Source organism: Lissotriton helveticus, chromosome 4_1 (genome assembly GCF_964261635.1).
Source record: "Lissotriton helveticus chromosome 4_1, aLisHel1.1, whole genome shotgun sequence".
NCBI lineage: Eukaryota > Metazoa > Chordata > Amphibia > Caudata > Salamandridae > Lissotriton > Lissotriton helveticus.
In genome coordinates, this window is record NC_136063.1 from 969,609,294 (window position 1) to 969,629,915 (window position 20,622).

Here is a 20,622-nt window from a genome sequence, read left to right on the forward strand (position 1 = left end):
GACTGTTAATCTTCTTGAATCACACGCTGCTTGAAGGATTGGATGGAATCAGTAGCATTTCATCATCTGCTAATTCTTCAAAAGTATTCTATATATTTAGTGAGCCTATTAGTTTAGTCTGTTAGAGCATGAAGTTAAAAACGCAAAGGACATAATTTCAATCAGTCTCCTAGCCAATATTTGAAGCTCCTTTAATGTTGAAAATAGATGTATTTTCTTCTGTATCATGTTTACATCCATATTTCCTTTGCGCAGAAGCTGATAGAATGATTAGATGAATCAATTGAATATAGGTGATGAATATTTATTTATTGCTAAACCACGTGGAAAAAACGTTACTGGTTCAAAATTCTAACACTAAGTATGGAAATCTCTTTTGTATTGCAATTTTTTTGAAGTCATATTAGTTTCTTCATGTTGATAATATGAAAGTTAATTCATATTAAACAGCTGAAATTAAGCTTTCCAAATCTCCCGGTTGAACTATCATTAGCACTGCTTCCTGTGCTGGTCCTCCATAAGATGTGCAAATTGGCCTGTTAGCTCACTTGGTTAGAGCGTGGTGCTAATAACGCCAAGGTCACAGGTTCGATCCCTGTACAGGCCAAGTTTAATTCTTTGAAAAAAGATGAATTTTTCTTGTGTCTCATTTTGGACTGTTTATCTCCTTGGATCAAACGCTGCTTGAAGGATTGGATGAATACATTTGATATAATTATAGAATTAATTACTATTCTTAAAGCGCCTGGAATATCTATTAATGGTTCTAAGTTCTAACGCCAAGTAACTAAATCTCTTATTTATTGCAATTTCATTGAGATCATTTTTGTTTAGTCTTGTTGATAATATATAAAGATACTATGAATGTAAACAGCTGAATATAAGCTTTCCAACTATCCCGGATTAACAATCAGTAGGACTTCATCATCTGCTTCATCTTCAGTAGTATGCTATATATTTAGTGACTCTATTAGTTTAGTCTGTTAGAGCATGAAGTTAAAAACGCCAAGGACATACTTTCAATCAGTCTCCAAGCCAATACTTGATGCTCCTTTAATGTTGAAAATAGATGTATTTTCTACTGTATCATGTTTATCTCTATATTTCCTTTGAGGAGAAGCTGATAAAATGATTAGATGAATCAATTCAATATAGGTGATGAATATTTATTTATTGCTTAACCTCATGGAAAAAACGTTAATGGTTCTAAGTTCTAACACTAAGTATGAAAATCTCTTTTGTATTGTAATTTTTTTTAAGTCATATTAGTTTCTTCATGTTGATAATATATAACAATAACTTCATGGTAAACTGCTGAAATTAAGCTTTCCAAATCTCCTGGGTTAACTATCATTTGCCCTTCTTCATTTGCTGGACCTCCAGGTAGTTGTGCAAAATGGCCTGTTAGCTCAGATGGTTAGAGCGTGGTGCTAATAACGCCAAGGTCACAGGTTCGATCCCTGTACAGGCCAAGTTTAATTGTTTGAAAAAAGATTAATTTTTCTAGTGTCTCATTTTGGACTGTTTATCTCCTTGAATCACACGCTGCTTGAAGGATTGGATGGAATCAGTAGCATTTCATCATCTGCTAATTCTTCAAAAGTATTCTATATATTTAGTGAGCCTATTAGTTTAGTCTGTTAGAGCATGAAGTTAAAAACGCAAAGGACATAATTTCAATCAGTCTCCAAGCCAATACTTGATTCTCCTTTAATGTTGAAAATAGATGTATTTTCTCTGTATCATGTTTACCTCTATATTTCCTTTGCGCAGAAGCTGATAGAATGATTAGATGAATCAATTGAATATAGGTGATGAATATTTATTTATTGCTAAACCACGTGGAAAAAACGTTAGTGGTTCAAAATTCTAACACTAAGTGTGGAAATCTCTTTTGTATTGCAATTTTTTTGAAGTCATATTAGTTTCTTCATGTTGATAATATGAAAGTTAATTCATATTAAACAGCTGAAATTAAGCTTTCCAAATCTCCCGGTTGAACTATCATTAGCACTGCTTCGTGTGCTGGTCCTCCAGAAGATGTGCAAATTGGCCTTTTAGCTCAGTTGGTTAGAGCGTGGTGCTAATAACGCCAAGGTCACAGGTTCGATCCCTGTACAGGCCAAGTTTAATTGTTTGAAAAAAGATTAATTTTTCTAGTGTCTCATTTTGGACTGTTTATCTCCTTGAATCACACGCTGCTTGAAGGATTGGATGGAATCAGTAGCATTTCATCATCTGCTAATTCTTCAAAAGTATTCTATATATTTAGTGAGCCTATTAGTTTAGTCTGTTAGAGCATGAAGTTAAAAACGCAAAGGACATAATTTCAATCAGTCTCCAAGCCAATACTTGATTCTCCTTTAATGTTGAAAATAGATGTATTTTCTCTGTATCATGTTTACCTCTATATTTCCTTTGCGCAGAAGCTGATAGAATGATTAGATGAATCAATTGAATATAGGTGATGAATATTTATTTATTGCTAAACCATGTGGAAAAAACGTTAGTGGTTCAAAATTCTAACACTAAGTGTGGAAATCTCTTTTGTATTGCAATTTTTTTGAAGTCATATTAGTTTCTTCATGTTGATAATATGAAAGTTAATTCATATTAAACAGCTGAAATTAAGCTTTCCAAATCTCCCGGTTGAACTATCATTAGCACTGCTTCGTGTGCTGGTCCTCCAGAAGATGTGCAAATTGGCCTTTTAGCTCAGATGGTTAGAGCGTGGTGCTAATAACGCCAAGGTCACAGGTTCGATCCCTGTACAGGCCAAGTTTAATTGTTTGAAAAAAGATTAATTTTTCTAGTGTCTCATTTTGGACTGTTTATCTCCTTGAATCACACGCTGCTTGAAGGATTGGATGGAATCAGTAGCATTTCATCATCTGCTAATTCTTCAAAAGTATTCTATATATTTAGTGAGCCTATTAGTTTAGTCTGTTAGAGCATGAAGTTAAAAACGCAAAGGACATAATTTCAATCAGTCTCCAAGCCAATACTTGATTCTCCTTTAATGTTGAAAATAGATGTATTTTCTCTGTATCATGTTTACCTCTATATTTCCTTTGCGCAGAAGCTGATAGAATGATTAGATGAATCAATTGAATATAGGTGATGAATATTTATTTATTGCTAAACCACGTGGAAAAAACGTTACTGGTTCAAAATTCTAACACTAAGTATGGAAATCTCTTTTGTATTGCAATTTTTTTGAAGTCATATTAGTTTCTTCATGTTGATAATATGAAAGTTAATTCATATTAAACAGCTGAAATTAAGCTTTCCAAATCTCCCGGTTGAACTATCATTAGCACTGCTTCCTGTGCTGGTCCTCCAGAAGATGTGCAAATTGGCCTGTTAGCTCAGTTGGTTAGAGCGTGGTGCTAATAACGCCAAGGTCACAGGTTCGATCCCTGTACAGGCCAAGTTTAATTCTTTGAAAAAAGATGAATATTTCTTGTGTCTCATTTTGGACTGTTTATCTCCTTGGATCAAACGCTGCTTGAAGGATTGGATGAATACATTTGATATATTTATAGAATTAATTACTATTCTTAAAGCGCCTGGAATATCTATTAATGGTACTAAGTTCTAACGCCAAGTAACTAAATCTTTTATTTATTGCAATTTATTGAGATCATTTTTGTTTAGTCTTGTTGATAATATATAAAGATACTATGAATGTAAACAGCTGAATATAAGCTTTCCAACTATCCCGGATTAACAATCAGTAGGACTTCATCATCTGCTTCATCTTCAATAGTATGCTATATATTTAGTGACTCTATTAGTTTAGTCTGTTAGAGCATGAAGTTAAAAACGCCAAGGACATACTTTCAATCAGTCTCCAAGCCAATACTTGATGCTCCTTTAATGTTGAAAATAGATGTATTTTCTACTGTATCATGTTTATCTCTATATTTCCTTTGAGGAGAAGCTGATAAAATGATTAGATGAATCAATTCAATATAGGTGATGAATATTTATTTATTGCTTAACCACATGAAAAAAATGTTAATGGTTCTAAGTTCTAACACTAAGTATGAAAATCTCTTTTGTATTGTATTTTTTTTAAGTCATATTAGTTTCTTCATGTTGATAATATATAACAATAACTTCATGGTAAACTGCTGAAATTAAGTTTTCCAAATCTCCTGGGTTAACTATCATTTGCCCTTCTTCATTTGCTGGACCTCCAGGTAGTTGTGTAAAATGGTCTGTTAGCTCAGATGGTTAGAGTGTGGTGCTAATAACGCCAAGGTCACAGGTTCGATCCCTGTACAGGCCAAGTTCAATTGTTTGAACAAAGATTAATTTTTCTTGTGTCTCATTTTGGACTGTTTATCTCCTTGGATCAAACGCTGCTTGAAGGACTGGATGAATACATTTAATATAATTATAGAATTAATTACTATTCTTAAAGCGCCTGGAATATCTATTAATGATTCTAAGTTCTAACGCCAAGTAACTAAATCTCTTATTTATAGCAATTTATTGATATCATTTTTGTTTAGTCTTGTTGATAATATATAAAGATACTATGAATGTAAACAGCTGAATATAAGCTTTCCAACTATCCCGGATTAACAATCAGTAGGACTTCATCATCTGCTTCATCTTCAATAGTATGCTATATATTTAGTGACTCTATTAGTTTAGTCTGTTAGAGCATGAAGTTAAAAACGACAAGGACATACTTTCAATCAGTCTCCAAACCAATACTTGATGCTCCTTTAATGTTGAAAATAGATGTATTTTCTACTGTATCATGTTTATCTCTATATTTCCTTTGAGTAGAAGCTGATAAAATGATTAGATGAATCAATTCAATATAGGTGATGAATATTTATTTATTGCTTAACCACATGAAAAAAACGTTAATGGTTCTAAGTTCTAACACTAAGTATGAAAATCTCTTTTGTATTGTATTTTTTTTAAGTCATATTAGTTTCTTCATGTTGATAATATATAACAATAACTTCATGGTAAACTGCTGAAATTAAGTTTTCCAAATCTCCTGGGTTAACTATTATTTGCCCTTCTTCATTTGCTGGACATCCAGGTAGTTGTGCAAAATGGCCTGTTAGCTCAGATGGTTAGAGTGTGGTGCTAATAACGCCAAGGTCACAGGTTCGATCCCTGTACAGGCCAAGTTCAATTGTTTGAACAAAGATGAATTTTTCTTGTGTCTCGTTTTGGACTGTTAATCTTCTTGAATCACACGCTGTTAGAAGGATTGGATGGAATCAGTAGCATTTCATCATCTGCTAATTCTTCAAAAGTATTCTATATATTTAGTGAGCCTATTAGTTTAGTCTGTTAGAGCATGAAGTTAAAAACGCAAAGGACATAATTTCAATCAGTCTCCAAGCCAATACTTGATGCTCCTTTAATGTTGAAAATAGATGTATTTTCTTCTGTATCATGTTTACCTCCATATTTCCTTTGCGCAGAAGCTGATAGAATGATTAGATGAATCAATTGAATATAGGTGATGAATATTTATTTATTGCTAAACCACGTGGAAAAAACGTTAGTGGTTCAAAATTCTAACACTAAGTATGGAAATCCCTTTTGTATTGCAATTTTTTTGAAGTCATATTAGTTTCTTCATGTTGATAATATGAAAGTTAATTCATATTAAACAGCTGAAATTAAGCTTTCCAAATCTTCCGGTTGAACTATCATTAGCACTGCTTCCTGTGCTGGTCCTCCAGAAGATGTGCAAATTGGCCTTTTAGCTCAGTTGGTTAGAGCGTGGTGCTAATAACGCCAAGGTCACAGATTCGATCCCTGTACAGGCCAAGTTTAATTCTTTGAAAAAGATTAATTTTTCTTGTGTCTCATTTTGGACTGTTTATCTCCTTGGATCAAACGCTGCTTGAAGGACTGGATGAATACATTTGATATAATTATAGAATTAATTACTATTCTTAAAGCGCCTGGAATATCTATTAATGGTTCTAAGTTCTAACGCCAAGTAACTAAATCTCTTATTTATAGCAATTTATTGAGATCATTTTTGTTTAGTCTTGTTGATAATATATAAAGATACTATGAATAGCTGAATATAAGCTTTCCAACTATCCCGGATTAACAATCAGTAGTACTTCATCATCTGCTTCATCTTCAATAGTATGCTATATATTTAGTGACTCTATTAGTTTAGTCTGTTAGAGCATGAAGTTAAAAATGACAAGGACATACTTTCAATCAGTCTCCAAGCCAATACTTGATGCTCCTTTAATGTTGAAAATAGATGTATTTTCTACTGTATCATGTTTATCTCTATATTTCCTTTGAGGAGAAGCTGATAAAATGATTAGATGAATCAATTCAATATAGGTGATGAATATTTATTTATTGCTTAACCACATGGAAAAAACGTTAATGGTTCTAAGTTCTAACACTAAGTATGAAAATCTCTTTTGTATTGTAATTTTTTTAAAGTCATATTAGTTTCTTCATGTTGATAATATATAACAATAACTTCATGGTAAACTGCTGAAATTAAGCTTTCCAAATCTCCTGGGTTAACTGTCATTTGCCCTTCTTCATTTGCTGGACCTCCAGGTAGTGGTGCAAAATGACCTGTTAGCTCAGATGGTTAGAGCATGGTGCTAATAACGCCAAGGTCACAGGTTCGATCCCTGTACAGGCCAAGTTCAATTGTTTGAACAAAGATGAATTTTTCTTGTGTCTCATTTTGGACTGTTAATCTTCTTGAATCACACGCTGCTTGAAGGATTGGATGGAATCAGTAGCATTTCATCATCTGCTAATTCTTCAAAAGTATTCTATATATTTAGTGAGCCCATTAGTTTAGTCTGTTAGAGCATGAAGTTAAAAACGCAAAGGACATAATTTCAATCAGTCTCCTAGCCAATATTTGAAGCTCCTTTAATGTTGAAAATAGATGTATTTTCTTCTGTATCATGTTTACATCCATATTTCCTTTGCGCAGAAGCTGATAGAATGATTAGATGAATCAATTGAATATAGGTGATGAATATTTATTTATTGCTAAACCACGTGGAAAAAACGTTACTGGTTCAAAATTCTAACACTAAGTATGGAAATCTCTTTTGTATTGCAATTTTTTTGAAGTCATATTAGTTTCTTCATGTTGATAATATGAAAGTTAATTCATATTAAACAGCTGAAATTAAGCTTTCCAAATCTCCCGGTTGAACTATCATTAGCACTGCTTCCTGTGCTGGTCCTCCAGAAGATGTGCAAATTGGCCTGTTAGCTCACTTGGTTAGAGCGTGGTGCTAATAACGCCAAGGTCACAGGTTCGATCCCTGTACAGGCCAAGTTTAATTCTTTGAAAAAAGATGAATTTTTCTTGTGTCTCATTTTGGACTGTTTATCTCCTTGGATCAAACGCTGCTTGAAGGATTGGATGAATACATTTGATATAATTATAGAATTAATTACTATTCTTAAAGCGCCTGGAATATCTATTAATGGTTCTAAGTTCTAACGCCAAGTAACTAAATCTCTTATTTATTGCAATTTAATTGAGATCATTTTTGTTTAGTCTTGTTGATAATATATAAAGATACTATGAATGTAAACAGCTGAATATAAGCTTTCCAACTATCCCGGATTAACAATCAGTAGGACTTCATCATCTGCTTCATCTTCAGTAGTATGCTATATATTTAGTGACTCTATTAGTTTAGTCTGTTAGAGCATGAAGTTAAAAACGCCAAGGACATACTTTCAATCAGTCTCCAAGCCAATACTTGATGCTCCTTTAATGTTGAAAATAGATGTATTTTCTACTGTATCATATTTATCTCTATATTTCCTTTGAGGAGAAGCTGATAAAATGATTAGATGAATCAATTCAATATAGGTGATGAATATTTATTTATTGCTTAACCTCATGGAAAAAACGTTAATGGTTCTAAGTTCTAACACTAAGTATGAAAATCTCTTTTGTATTGTAATTTTTTTTAAGTCATATTAGTTTCTTCATGTTGATAATATATAACAATAACTTCATGGTAAACTGCTGGAATTAAGCTTTCCAAATCTCCTGGGTTAACTATCATTTGCCCTTCTTCATTTGCTGGACCTCCAGGTAGTTGTGCAAAATGGCCTGTTAGCTCAGATGGTTAGAGCGTGGTGCTAATAACGCCAAGGTCACAGGTTCGATCCCTGTACAGGCCAAGTTTAATTGTTTGAAAAAAGATTAATTTTTCTAGTGTCTCATTTTGGACTGTTTATCTCCTTGAATCACACGCTGCTTGAAGGATTGGATGGAATCAGTAGCATTTCATCATCTGCTAATTCTTCAAAAGTATTCTATATATTTAGTGAGCCTATTAGTTTAGTCTGTTAGAGCATGAAGTTAAAAACGCAAAGGACATAATTTCCATCAGTCTCCAAGCCAATACTTGATTCTCCTTTAATGTTGAAAATAGATGTATTTTCTCTGTATCATGTTTACCTCTATATTTCCTTTGCGCAGAAGCTGATAGAATGATTAGATGAATCAATTGAATATAGGTGATGAATATTTATTTATTGCTAAACCACGTGAAAAAAACGTTAGCGGTTCAAAATTCTAACACTAAGTGTGGAAATCTCTTTTGTATTGCAATTTTTTTGAAGTCATATTAGTTTCTTCATGTTGATAATATGAAAGTTAATTCATATTAAACAGCTGAAATTAAGCTTTCCAAATCTCCCGGTTGAACTATCATTAGCACTGCTTCGTGTGCTGGTCCTCCAGAAGATGTGCAAATTGGCCTTTTAGCTCAGTTGGTTAGAGCGTGGTGCTAATAACGCCAAGGTCACAGGTTCGATCCCTGTACAGGCCAAGTTTAATTGTTTGAAAAAAGATTAATTTTTCTAGTGTCTCATTTTGGACTGTTTATCTCCTTGAATCACACGCTGCTTGAAGGATTGGATGGAATCAGTAGCATTTCATCATCTGCTTCATCTTCAATAGTATGCTATATATTTAGTGACTCTATTAGTTTAGTCTGTTAGAGCATGAAGTTAAAAACGACAAGGACATACTTTCAATCAGTCTCCAAACCAATACTTGATGCTCCTTTAATGTTGAAAATAGATGTATTTTCTACTGTATCATGTTTATCTCTATATTTCCAAGCTGATAGAATGATTAGATGAATCAATTGAATATAGGTGATGAATATTTATTTATTGCTAAACCACGTGGAAAAAACGTTACTGGTTCAAAATTCTAACACTAAGTATGGAAATCTCTTTTGTATTGCAATTTTTTTGAAGTCATATTAGTTTCTTCATGTTGATGATATGAAAGTTAATTCATATTAAACAGCTGAAATTAAGGTTTCCAAATCTCCCGGTTGAACTATCATTAGCACTGCTTCCTGTGCTGGTCCTCCAGAAGATGTGCAAATTGGCCTTTTAGCTCAGTTGGTTAGAGCGTGGTGCTAATAACGCCAAGGTCACAGGTTCGATCCCTGTACAGGCCAAGTTCAATTGTTTGAACAAAGATGAATTTTTCTTGTGTCTCATTTTGGACTGTTAATCTTCTTGAATCACACGCTGCTTGAAGGATTGGATGGAATCAGTAGCATTTCATCATCTGCTAATTCTTCAAAAGTATTCTATATATTTAGTGAGCCTATTAGTTTAGTCTGTTAGAGCATGAAGTTAAAAACGCAAAGGACATAATTTCAATCAGTCTCCTAGCCAATATTTGAAGCTCCTTTAATGTTGAAAATATATGTATTTTCTTCTGTATCATGTTTACATCCATATTTCCTTTGCGCAGAAGCTGATAGAATGATTAGATGAATCAATTGAATATAGGTGATGAATATTTATTTATTGCTAAACCACGTGGAAAAAACGTTACTGGTTCAAAATTCTAACACTAAGTATGGAAATCTCTTTTGTATTGCAATTTTTTTGAAGTCATATTAGTTTCTTCATGTTGATAATATGAAAGTTAATTCATATTAAACAGCTGAAATTAAGCTTTCCAAATCTCCCGGTTGAACTATCATTAGCATTGCTTCGTGTGCTGGTCCTCCAGACGATGTGCAAATTGGCCTTTTAGCTCAGTTGGTTAGAGCGTGGTGCTAAAAACGCCAAGGTCACAGGTTCGATCCCTGTACAGGCCAAGTTTAATTCTTTGAAAAAAGATTAATTTTTCTTGTGTCTCATTTTGGACTGTTTATCTCCTTGGATCAAACGCTGCTTGAAGGACTGGATGAATACATTTAATATAATTATAGAATTAATTACTATTCTTAAAGCGCCTGGAATATCTATTAATGATTCTAAGTTCTAACGCCAAGTAACTAAATCTCTTATTTATAGCAATTTATTGATATCATTTTTGTTTAGTCTTGTTGATAATATATAAAGATACTATGAATGTAAACAGCTGAATATAAGCTTTCCAACTATCCCGGATTAACAATCAGTAGGACTTCATCATCTGCTTCATCTTCAATAGTATGCTATATATTTAGTGACTCTATTAGTTTAGTCTGTTAGAGCATGAAGTTAAAAACGACAAGGACATACTTTCAATCAGTCTCCAAACCAATACTTGATGCTCCTTTAATGTTGAAAATAGATGTATTTTCTACTGTATCATGTTTATCTCTATATTTCCTTTGAGGAGAAGCTGATAAAATGATTAGATGAATCAATTCAATATAGGTGATGAATATTTATTTATTGCTTAACCACATGAAAAAAACGTTAATGGTTCTAAGTTCTAACACTAAGTATGAAAATCTCTTTTGTATTGTATTTTTTTTAAGTCATATTAGTTTCTTCATGTTGATAATATATAACAATAACTTCATGGTAAACTGCTGAAATTAAGTTTTCCAAATCTCCTGGGTTAACTATTATTTGCCCTTCTTCATTTGCTGGACATCCAGGTAGTTGTGCAAAATGGCCTGTTAGCTCAGATGGTTAGAGCGTGGTGCTAATAACGCCAAGGTCACAGGTTCGATCCCTGTACAGGCCAAGTTCAATTGTTTGAACAAAGATTAATTTTTCTTGTGTCTCATTTTGGACTGTTAATCTTCTTGAATCACACGCTGCTTGAAGGATTGGATGGAATCAGTAGCATTTCATCATCTGCTAATTCTTCAAAAGTATTCTATATATTTAGTGAGCCTATTAGTTTAGTCTGTTAGAGCATGAAGTTAAAAACGCAAAGGACATAATTTCAATCAGTCTCCAAGCCAATACTTGATGCTCCTTTAATGTTGAAAATAGATGTATTTTCTTCTGTATCATGTTTACCTCCATATTTCCTTTGCGCAGAAGCTGATAGAATGATTAGATGAATCAATTGAATATAGGTGATGAATATTTATTTATTGCTAAACCACGTGGAAAAAACGTTAGTGGTTCAAAATTCTAACACTAAGTATGGAAATCCCTTTTGTATTGCAATTTTTTTGAAGTCATATTAGTTTCTTCATGTTGATAATATGAAAGTTAATTCATATTAAACAGCTGAAATTAAGCTTTCCAAATCTCCCGGTTGAACTATCATTAGCACTGCTTCCTGTGCTAGTCCTCCAGAAGATGTGCAAATTGGCCTTTTAGCTCAGTTGGTTAGAGCGTGGTGCTAATAACGCCAAGGTCACAGGTTCGATCCCTGAACAGGCCAAGTTTAATTCTTTGAAAAAGATTAATTTTTCTTGTGTCTCATTTTGGACTGTTTATCTCCTTGGATCAAACGCTGCTTGAAGGACTGGATGAATACATTTGATATAATTATAGAATTAATTACTATTCTTAAAGCGCCTGGAATATCTATTAATGGTTCTAAGTTCTAACGCCAAGTAACTAAATCTCTTATTTATAGCAATTTATTGAGATCATTTTTGTTTAGTCTTGTTGATAATATATAAAGATACTATGAATGTAAATAGCTGAATATAAGCTTTCCAACTATCCCGGATTAACAATCAGTAGGACTTCATCATCTGCTTCATCTTCAATAGTATGCTATATATTTAGTGACTCTATTAGTTTAGTCTGTTAGAGCATGAAGTTAAAAACGACAAGGACATACTTTCAATCAGTCTCCAAGCCAATACTTGATGCTCCTTTAATGTTGAAAATAGATGTATTTTCTACTGTATCATGTTTATCTCTATATTTCCTTTGAGGAGAAGCTGATAAAATGATTAGATGAATCAATTCAATATAGGTGATGAATATTTATTTATTGCTTAACCACATGGAAAAAACGTTAATGGTTCTAAGTTCTAACACTAAGTATGAAAATCTCTTTTGTATTGTAATTTTTTTTAAGTCATATTAGTTTCTTCATGTTGATAATATATAACAATAACTTCATGGTAAACTGCTGAAATTAAGCTTTCCAAATCTCCTGGGTTAACTATCATTTGCCCTTCTTCATTTGCTGGACCTCCAGGTAGTGGTGCAAAATGACCTGTTAGCTCAGATGGTTAGAGCATGGTGCTAATAACGCCAAGGTCACAGGTTCGATCCCTGTACAGGCCAAGTTCAATTGTTTGAACAAAGATGAATTTTTCTTGTGTCTCATTTTGGACTGTTAATCTTCTTGAATCACACGCTGCTTGAAGGATTGGATGGAATCAGTAGCATTTCATCATCTGCTAATTCTTCAAAAGTATTCTATATATTTAGTGAGCCTATTAGTTTAGTCTGTTAGAGCATGAAGTTAAAAACGCAAAGGACATAATTTCAATCAGTCTCCTAGCCAATATTTGAAGCTCCTTTAATGTTGAAAATAGATGTATTTTCTTCTGTATCATGTTTACATCCATTTTTCCTTTGCGCAGAAGCTGATAGAATGATTAGATGAATCAATTGAATATAGGTGATGAATATTTATTTATTGCTAAACCACGTGGAAAAAAGTTTACTGGTTCAAAATTCAAACACTAAGTATGGAAATCTCTTTTGTATTGCAATTTTTTTGAAGTTATATTAGTTTCTTCATGTTGATAATATGAAAGTTAATTCATATTAAACAGCTGAAATTAAGCTTTCCAAATCTCCCGGTTGAACTATCATTAGCACTGCTTCCTGTGCTGGTCCTCCAGAAGATGTGCAAATTGGCCTGTTAGCTCACTTGGTTAGAGCGTGGTGCTAATAACGCCAAGGTCACAGGTTCGATCCCTGTACAGGCCAAGTTTAATTCTTTGTAAAAAGATGAATTTTTCTTGTGTCTCATTTTGGACTGTTTATCTCCTTGGATCAAACGCTGCTTGAAGGATTGGATGAATACATTTGATATAATTATAGAATTAATTACTATTCTTAAAGCGCCTGGAATATCTATTAATGGTTCTAAGTTCTAACGCCAAGTAACTAAATCTCTTATTTATTGCAATTTATTGAGATCATTTTTGTTTAGTCTTGTTGATAATATATAAAGATACTATGAATGTAAACAGCTGAATATAAGCTTTCCAACTATCCCGGATTAACAATCAGTAGGACTTCATCATCTGCTTCATCTTCAGTAGTATGCTATATATTTAGTGACTCTATTAGTTTAGTCTGTTAGAGCATGAAGTTAAAAACGCCAAGGACATACTTTCAATCAGTCTCCAAGCCAATACTTGATGCTCCTTTAATGTTGAAAATAGATGTATTTTCTACTGTATCATGTTTATCTCTATATTTCCTTTGAGGAGAAGCTGATAAAATGATTAGATGAATCAATTCAATATAGGTGATGAATATTTATTTATTGCTTAACCTCATGGAAAAAACGTTAATGGTTCTAAGTTCTAACACTAAGTATGAAAATCTCTTTTGTATTGTAATTTTTTTTAAGTCATATTAGTTTCTTCATGTTGATAATATATAACAATAACTTCATGGTAAACTGCTGAAATTAAGCTTTCCAAATCTCCTGGGTTAACTATCATTTGCCCTTCTTCATTTGCTGGACCTCCAGGTAGTTGTGCAAAATGGCCTGTTAGCTCAGATGGTTAGAGCGTGGTGCTAATAACGCCAAGGTCACAGGTTCGATCCCTGTACAGGCCAAGTTTAATTGTTTGAAAAAAGATTCATTTTTCTAGTGTCTCATTTTGGACTGTTTATCTCCTTGAATCACACGCTGCTTGAAGGATTGGATAGAATCAGTAGCATTTCATCATCTGCTAATTCTTCAAAAGTATTCTATATATTTAGTGAGCCTATTAGTTTAGTCTGTTAGAGCATGAAGTTAAAAACGCAAAGGACATAATTTCAATCAGTCTCCTAGCCAATATTTGAAGCTCCTTTAATGTTGAAAATAGATGTATTTTCTTCTGTATCATGTTTACATCCATATTTCCTTTGCGCAGAAGCTGATAGAATGATTAGATGAATCAATTGAATATAGGTGATGAATATTTATTTATTGCTAAACCACGTGGAAAAAACGTTACTGGCTCAAAATTCTAACACTAAGTATGGAAATCTCTTTTGTATTGCAATTTTTTTGAAGTCATATTAGTTTCTTCATGTTGATAATATGAAAGTTAATTCATATTAAACAGCTGAAATTAAGCTTTCCAAATCTCCCGGTTGAACTATCATTAGCACTGCTTCGTGTGCTGGTCCTCCAGAAGATGTGCAAGTTGGCCTTTTAGCTCAGTTGGTTAGAGCGTGGTGCTAATAACGCCAAGGTCACAGGTTCGATCCCTGTACAGGCCAAGTTTAATTCTTTGAAAAAAGATAAATTTTTCTTGTGTCTCATTTTGGACTGTTTATCTCCTTGGATCAAACGCTGCTTGAAGGACTGGATGAATACATTTAATATAATTATAGAATTAATTACTATTCTTAAAGCGCTTGGAATATCTATTAATGATTCTAAGTTCTAACGCCAAGTAACTAAATCTCTTATTTATAGCAATTTATTGAGATCATTTTTGTTTAGTCTTGTTGATAATATATAAAGATACTATGAATGTAAACAGCTGAATATAAGCTTTCCAACTATCCCGGATTAACAATCAGTAGGACTTCATCATCTGCTTCATCTTCAATAGTATGCTATATATTTAGTGACTCTATTAGTTTAGTCTGTTAGAGCATGAAGTTAAAAACGGCAAGGACATACTTTCAATCAGTCTCCAAACCAATACTTGATGCTCCTTTAATGTTGAAAATAGATGTATTTTCTACTGTATCATGTTTATCTCTATATTTCCTTTGAGGAGAAGCTCATAAAATGATTAGATGAATCAATTCAATATAGGTGATGAATATTTATTTATTGCTTAACCACATGGAAAAATTTTTAATGGTTCTAAGTTCTAACACTAAGTATGTAAATCTCTTTTGTATTGTAATTTTTTTAAGTCATATTAGTTTCTTCATGTTGATAATATATAACAATAACTTCATGGTAAACTGCTGAAATTAAGCTTTCCAAATCTCCTGGGTTAACTATCATTTGCCCTTCTTCATATGCTGGACATCCAGCTAGCTGTGCAAAATGGCCTGTTAGCTCAGATGGTTAGAGCGTGGTGCTAATAACGCCAAGGTCACAGGTTCGATCCCTGTACAGGCCAAGTTTAATTGTTTGAACAAAGATGATTTTTTCTTGTGTCTCATTTTGGACTGTTTATCTCCTTGAATCACACGCTGCTTGAAGGATTGGATGGAATCAGTAGCATTTCATCATCTGCAAATTCTTCAAAAGTATTCTATATATTTAGTGAGCCTATTAGTTTAGTCTGTTAGAGCATGAAGTTAAAACCGCAAAGGACATAATTTCAATCAGTCTCCAAGCCAATACTTGATGCTCCTTTAATGTTGAAAATAGATGTATTTTCTTCTGTATCATGTTTACCTCCATATTTCCTTTGCGCAGAAGCTGATAGAATGATTAGATGAATCAATTGAATATAGGTGATGAATATTTATTTATTGCTAAACCACGTGGAAAAAACGTTACTGGTTCAAAATTCTAACACTAAGTATGGAAATCTCTTTTGTATTGCAATTTTTTTGAAGTCATATTAGTTTCTTCATGTTGATAATATGAAAGGTAATTCATATTAAACAGCTGAAATTAAGCTTTCCAAATCTCCCGGTTGAACTATCATTAGCACTGCTTCCTGTGCTGGTCCTCCAGAAGATGTGCAAATTGGCCTGTTAGCTCAGTTGGTTAGAGCGTGGTGCTAATAACGCCAAGGTCACAGGTTCGATCCCTGTACAGGCCAACTTTAATTCTTTGAAAAAAGATGAATATTTCTTGTGTCTCATTTTGGACTGTTTATCTCCTTGGATCAAACGCTGCTTGAAGGATTGGATGAATACATTTGATATATTTATAGAATTAATTACTATTCTTAAAGCGCCTGGAATATCTATTAATGGTTCTAAGTTCTAACGCCAAGTAACTAAATCTTTTATTTATTGCAATTTATTGAGATCATTTTTGTTTAGTCTTGTTGATAATATATAAAGATACTAAGAATGTAAACAGCTGAATATAAGCTTTCCAACTATCCCGGATTAACAATCAGTAGGACTTCATCATCTGCTTCATCTTCAATAGTATGCTATATATTTAGTGACTCTATTAGTTTAGTCTGTTAGAGCATGAAGTTAAAAACGCCAAGGACATACTTTCAATCAGTCTCCAAGCCAATACTTGATGCTCCTTTAATGTTGAAAATAGATGTATTTTCTACTGTATCATGTTTATCTCTATATTTACTTTGAGGAGAAGCTGATAAAATGATTAGATGAATCAATTCAATATAGGTGATGAATATTTATTTATTGCTTAACCACATGAAAAAAACGTTAATGGTTCTAAGTTCTAACACTAAGTATGAAAATCTCTTTTGTATTGTATTTTTTTTTAAGTCATATTAGTTTCTTCATGTTGATAATATATAACAATAACTTCATGGTAAACTGCTGAAATAAAGTTTTCCAAATCTCCTGGGTTAACTATCATTTGCCCTTCTTCATTTGCTGGACCTCCAGGTAGTTGTGCAAAATGGCCTGTTAGCTCAGATGGTTAGAGCGTGGTGCTAATAACGCCAAGGTCACAGGTTCGATCCCTGTACAGGCCAAGTTCAATTGTTTGAACAAAGATGAATTTTTCTTGTGTCTCATTTTGGACTGTTAATCTTCTTGAATCACACGCTGCTTGAAGGATTGGATGGAATCAGTAGCATTTCATCATCTGCTAATTCTTCAAAAGTATTCTATATATTTAGTGAGCCTATTAGTTTAGTCTGTTAGAGCATGAAGTTAAAAACGCAAAGGACATAATTTCAATCAGTCTCCAAGCCAATACTTGATGCTCCTTTAATGTTGAAAATAGATGTATTTTCTTCTGTATCATGTTTACATCCATATTTCCTTTGCGCAGAAGCTGATAGAATGATTAGATGAATCAATTGAATATAGGTGATGAATATTTATTTATTGCTAAACCACGTGGAAAAAACGTTACTGGTTCAAAATTCTAACACTAAGTATGGAAATCTCTTTTGTATTGCAATTTTTTTGAAGTCATATTAGTTTCTTCATGTTGATAATGTGAAAGTTAATTCATATTAAACCGCTGAAATTAAGCTTTCCAAATCTCCCGGTTGAACTATCGTTAGCACTGCTTCCTGTGCTGGTCCTCGAGAAGATGTGCAAATTGGCCTGTTAGCTCAGTTGGTTAGAGCGTGGTGCTAATAACGCCAAGGTCACAGGTTCGATCCCTGTACAAGCCAAGTTTAGTTCTTTGAAAAAAGATTAATTTTTCTTGTGTCTCATTTTGGGCTGTTTATCTCCTTGGATCAAACGCTGCTTGAAGGACTGGATGAATACATTTGATATAATTATAGAATTAATTACTATTCTTAAAGCGCCTGGAATATCTATTAATGGTTCTAAGTTCTAACGCCAAGTAACTAAATCTCTTATTTATAGCAATTTATTGAGATCATTTTTGTTTAGTCTTGTTGATAATATATAAAGATACTATGAATGTAAACAGCTGAATATAAGCTTTCCAACTATCCCGGATTAACAATCAGTAGGACTTCATCATCTGCTTCATCTTCAATAGTATGCTATATATTTAGTGACTCTATTAGTTTAGTCTGTTAGAGCATGAAGTTAAAAACGACAAGGACATACTTTCAATCAGTCTCCAAGCCAATACTTGATGCTCCTTTAATGTTGAAAATAGATGTATTTTCTACTGTATCATGTTTATCTCTATATTTCCTTTGAGGAGAAGCTGATAAAATGATTAGATGAATCAAATCAATATAGGTGATGAATATTTATTTATTGCTTAACCACATGGAAAAAACGTTAATGGTTCTAAGTTCTAACACTAAGTATGTAAATCTCTTTTGTATTGTAATTTTTTTTAAGTCATATTAGTTTCTTCATGTTGATAATATATAACAATAACTTCATGGTAAACTGCTGAAATTAAGCTTTCCAAATCTCCTGGTTATCTATCTTTCGTTCTTCCTCATATGCTGGACCTCCAGCTAGATGTGCAAAATGGCCTGTTAGCTCAGATGGTTAGAGCGTGGTGCTAATAACGCCAAGGTCACAGGTTTGATCCCTGTACAGGCCAAGTTTAATTGTTTGAACAAAGATGAATTTTTCTTGTGTCTCATTTTGGACTGTTTATCTCCTTGAATCACACGCTGCTTGAAGGATTGGATGGAATCAGTAGCATTTCATCATCTGCTAATTCTTCAAAAGTATTCTATATATTTAGTGAGCCTATTAGTTTAGTCTGTTAGAGCATGAAGTTAAAAACGCAAAGGACATAATTTCAATCAGTCTCCAAGCCAATACTTGATGCTCCTTTAATGTTGAAAATAGATGTATTTTCTTCTGTATCATGTTTACCTCCATATTTCCTTTGCGCAGAAGCTGATAGAATGATTAGATGAATCAATTGAATATAGGTGATGAATATTTATTTATTGCTAAACCACGTGGAAAAAACGTTAGTGGTTCAAAATTCTAACACTAAGTATGGAAATCCCTTTTGTATTGCAATTTTTTTGAAGTCATATTAGTTTCTTCATGTTGATAATATGAAAGTTAATTCATATTAAACAGCTGAAATTAAGCTTTCCAAATCTCCAGGTTGAACTATCATTAGCACTGCTTCCTGTGCTGGTCCTCCAGAAGATGTGCAAATTGGTTTTTTAGCTCAGTTGGTTAGCGCGTGGTGTTAATAACACCAAGGTCACAGGTTCGATCACTGTACAGGCCAAGTTTAATTCTTTGAAAAAGATAAATTTTTCTTGTGTCTCATTTTGGACTGTTTATCTCCTTGGATCAAACGCTGCTTGAAGGACTGGATGAATACATTTGATATAATTATAGAATTAATTACTATTCTTAAAGCGCCTGGAATATCTATTAATGGTTCTAAGTTCTAACGCCAAGTAACTAAATCTCTTATTTATAGCAATTTATTGAGATCATTTTTGTTTAGTCTTGTTGATAATATATAAAGATACTATGAATGTAAATAGCTGAATATAAGCTTTCCAACTATCCCGGATTAACAATCAGTAGGACTTCATCATCTGCTTCATCTTCAATAGTATGCTATATATTTAGTGACTCTATTAGTTTAGTCTGTTAGAGCATGAAGTTAAAAACGAGAAGGACATACTTTCAATCAGTCTCCAAGCCAATACTTGATGCTCCTTTAATGTTGAAAATAGATGTATTTTCTACTGGATCATGTTTATCTCTATATTTCCTTTGAGGAGAAGCTGATAAAATGATTAGATGAATCAATTCAATATAGGTGATGAATATTTATTTATTGCTTAACCACATGGAAAAAACGTTAATGGTTCTAAGTTCTAACACTAAGTATGAAAATCTCTTTTGTATTGTAATTTTTTTTAAGTCATATTAGTTTCTTCATGTTGATAATATATAACAATAACTTCATGGTAAACTGCTGAAATTAAGCTTTCCAAATCTCCTGGGTTAACTATCATTTGCCCTTCTTCATTTGCTGGACCTCCAGATAGTTGTGCAAAATGGCCTGTTAGCTCAGATGGTTAGAGCGTGGTGCTAATAACGCCAAGGTCACAGGTTCGATCCCTGTACAGGCCAAGTTTAATTGTTTGAAAAAAGATTAATTTTTCTAGTGTCTCATTTTGGACTGTTTATCTCCTTGAATCACACGCTGCTTGAAGGATTGGATGGAATCAGTAGCATTTCATCATCTGCTAATTCTTCAAAAGTATTCTATATATTTAGTGAGCCTATTAGTTTAGTCTGTTAGAGCATGAAGTTAAAAACGCAAAGGACATAATTTCAATCAGTCTCCAAGCCAATACTTGATTCTCCTTTAATGTTGAAAATAGATGTATTTTCTCTGTATCATGTTTACCTCTATATTTCCTTTGCGCAAAAGCTGATAGAAGGATTAGATGAATCAATTGAATATAGGTGATGAATATTTATTTATTGCTAAACCACGTGGAAAAAACGTTAGTGGTACAAAATTCTAACACTAAGTGTGGAAATCTCTTTTGTATTGCAATTTTTTTGAAGTCATATTAGTTTCTTCATGTTGATAATATGAAAGTTAATTCATATTAAACAGCTGAAATTAAGCTTTCCAAA

The 20,622-nt window shown here is 33.0% G+C and overlaps 19 non-coding genes across 19 annotated transcripts; all 19 read left to right on the forward strand.

The window, feature by feature from the left end:
- The first annotated feature begins 533 nt into the window (after positions 1-533).
- TRNAI-AAU (transfer RNA isoleucine (anticodon AAU)) lies at positions 534-607 on the forward strand. The gene has a single exon. It is a non-coding gene; the product is annotated as a tRNA-Ile (tRNA).
- A 791-nt stretch (positions 608-1,398) lies between these two features.
- Positions 1,399-1,472, forward strand: TRNAI-AAU (transfer RNA isoleucine (anticodon AAU)). The gene has a single exon. It is a non-coding gene; the product is annotated as a tRNA-Ile (tRNA).
- Positions 1,473-2,051: 579 nt separating this feature from the next.
- Positions 2,052-2,125, forward strand: TRNAI-AAU (transfer RNA isoleucine (anticodon AAU)). Its single transcript has one exon. It is a non-coding gene; the product is annotated as a tRNA-Ile (tRNA).
- A 1,232-nt stretch (positions 2,126-3,357) lies between these two features.
- Positions 3,358-3,431, forward strand: TRNAI-AAU (transfer RNA isoleucine (anticodon AAU)). Its single transcript has one exon. It is a non-coding gene; the product is annotated as a tRNA-Ile (tRNA).
- Positions 3,432-5,083: 1,652 nt separating this feature from the next.
- On the forward strand, positions 5,084-5,157 carry TRNAI-AAU (transfer RNA isoleucine (anticodon AAU)). Its single transcript has one exon. It is a non-coding gene; the product is annotated as a tRNA-Ile (tRNA).
- A 2,091-nt stretch (positions 5,158-7,248) lies between these two features.
- On the forward strand, positions 7,249-7,322 carry TRNAI-AAU (transfer RNA isoleucine (anticodon AAU)). The gene has a single exon. It is a non-coding gene; the product is annotated as a tRNA-Ile (tRNA).
- Positions 7,323-8,113: 791 nt separating this feature from the next.
- TRNAI-AAU (transfer RNA isoleucine (anticodon AAU)) lies at positions 8,114-8,187 on the forward strand. Its single transcript has one exon. It is a non-coding gene; the product is annotated as a tRNA-Ile (tRNA).
- Positions 8,188-8,766: 579 nt separating this feature from the next.
- TRNAI-AAU (transfer RNA isoleucine (anticodon AAU)) lies at positions 8,767-8,840 on the forward strand. Its single transcript has one exon. It is a non-coding gene; the product is annotated as a tRNA-Ile (tRNA).
- Positions 8,841-9,411: 571 nt separating this feature from the next.
- On the forward strand, positions 9,412-9,485 carry TRNAI-AAU (transfer RNA isoleucine (anticodon AAU)). The gene has a single exon. It is a non-coding gene; the product is annotated as a tRNA-Ile (tRNA).
- Positions 9,486-10,065: 580 nt separating this feature from the next.
- Positions 10,066-10,139, forward strand: TRNAF-AAA (transfer RNA phenylalanine (anticodon AAA)). The gene has a single exon. It is a non-coding gene; the product is annotated as a tRNA-Phe (tRNA).
- Positions 10,140-10,928: 789 nt separating this feature from the next.
- Positions 10,929-11,002, forward strand: TRNAI-AAU (transfer RNA isoleucine (anticodon AAU)). Its single transcript has one exon. It is a non-coding gene; the product is annotated as a tRNA-Ile (tRNA).
- A 2,097-nt stretch (positions 11,003-13,099) lies between these two features.
- TRNAI-AAU (transfer RNA isoleucine (anticodon AAU)) lies at positions 13,100-13,173 on the forward strand. Its single transcript has one exon. It is a non-coding gene; the product is annotated as a tRNA-Ile (tRNA).
- Positions 13,174-13,963: 790 nt separating this feature from the next.
- On the forward strand, positions 13,964-14,037 carry TRNAI-AAU (transfer RNA isoleucine (anticodon AAU)). Its single transcript has one exon. It is a non-coding gene; the product is annotated as a tRNA-Ile (tRNA).
- Positions 14,038-14,617: 580 nt separating this feature from the next.
- On the forward strand, positions 14,618-14,691 carry TRNAI-AAU (transfer RNA isoleucine (anticodon AAU)). Its single transcript has one exon. It is a non-coding gene; the product is annotated as a tRNA-Ile (tRNA).
- A 789-nt stretch (positions 14,692-15,480) lies between these two features.
- Positions 15,481-15,554, forward strand: TRNAI-AAU (transfer RNA isoleucine (anticodon AAU)). Its single transcript has one exon. It is a non-coding gene; the product is annotated as a tRNA-Ile (tRNA).
- Positions 15,555-16,134: 580 nt separating this feature from the next.
- TRNAI-AAU (transfer RNA isoleucine (anticodon AAU)) lies at positions 16,135-16,208 on the forward strand. The gene has a single exon. It is a non-coding gene; the product is annotated as a tRNA-Ile (tRNA).
- A 790-nt stretch (positions 16,209-16,998) lies between these two features.
- Positions 16,999-17,072, forward strand: TRNAI-AAU (transfer RNA isoleucine (anticodon AAU)). Its single transcript has one exon. It is a non-coding gene; the product is annotated as a tRNA-Ile (tRNA).
- Positions 17,073-17,652: 580 nt separating this feature from the next.
- On the forward strand, positions 17,653-17,726 carry TRNAI-AAU (transfer RNA isoleucine (anticodon AAU)). The gene has a single exon. It is a non-coding gene; the product is annotated as a tRNA-Ile (tRNA).
- A 2,306-nt stretch (positions 17,727-20,032) lies between these two features.
- Positions 20,033-20,106, forward strand: TRNAI-AAU (transfer RNA isoleucine (anticodon AAU)). Its single transcript has one exon. It is a non-coding gene; the product is annotated as a tRNA-Ile (tRNA).
- The last annotated feature ends 516 nt before the right edge of the window (positions 20,107-20,622 follow it).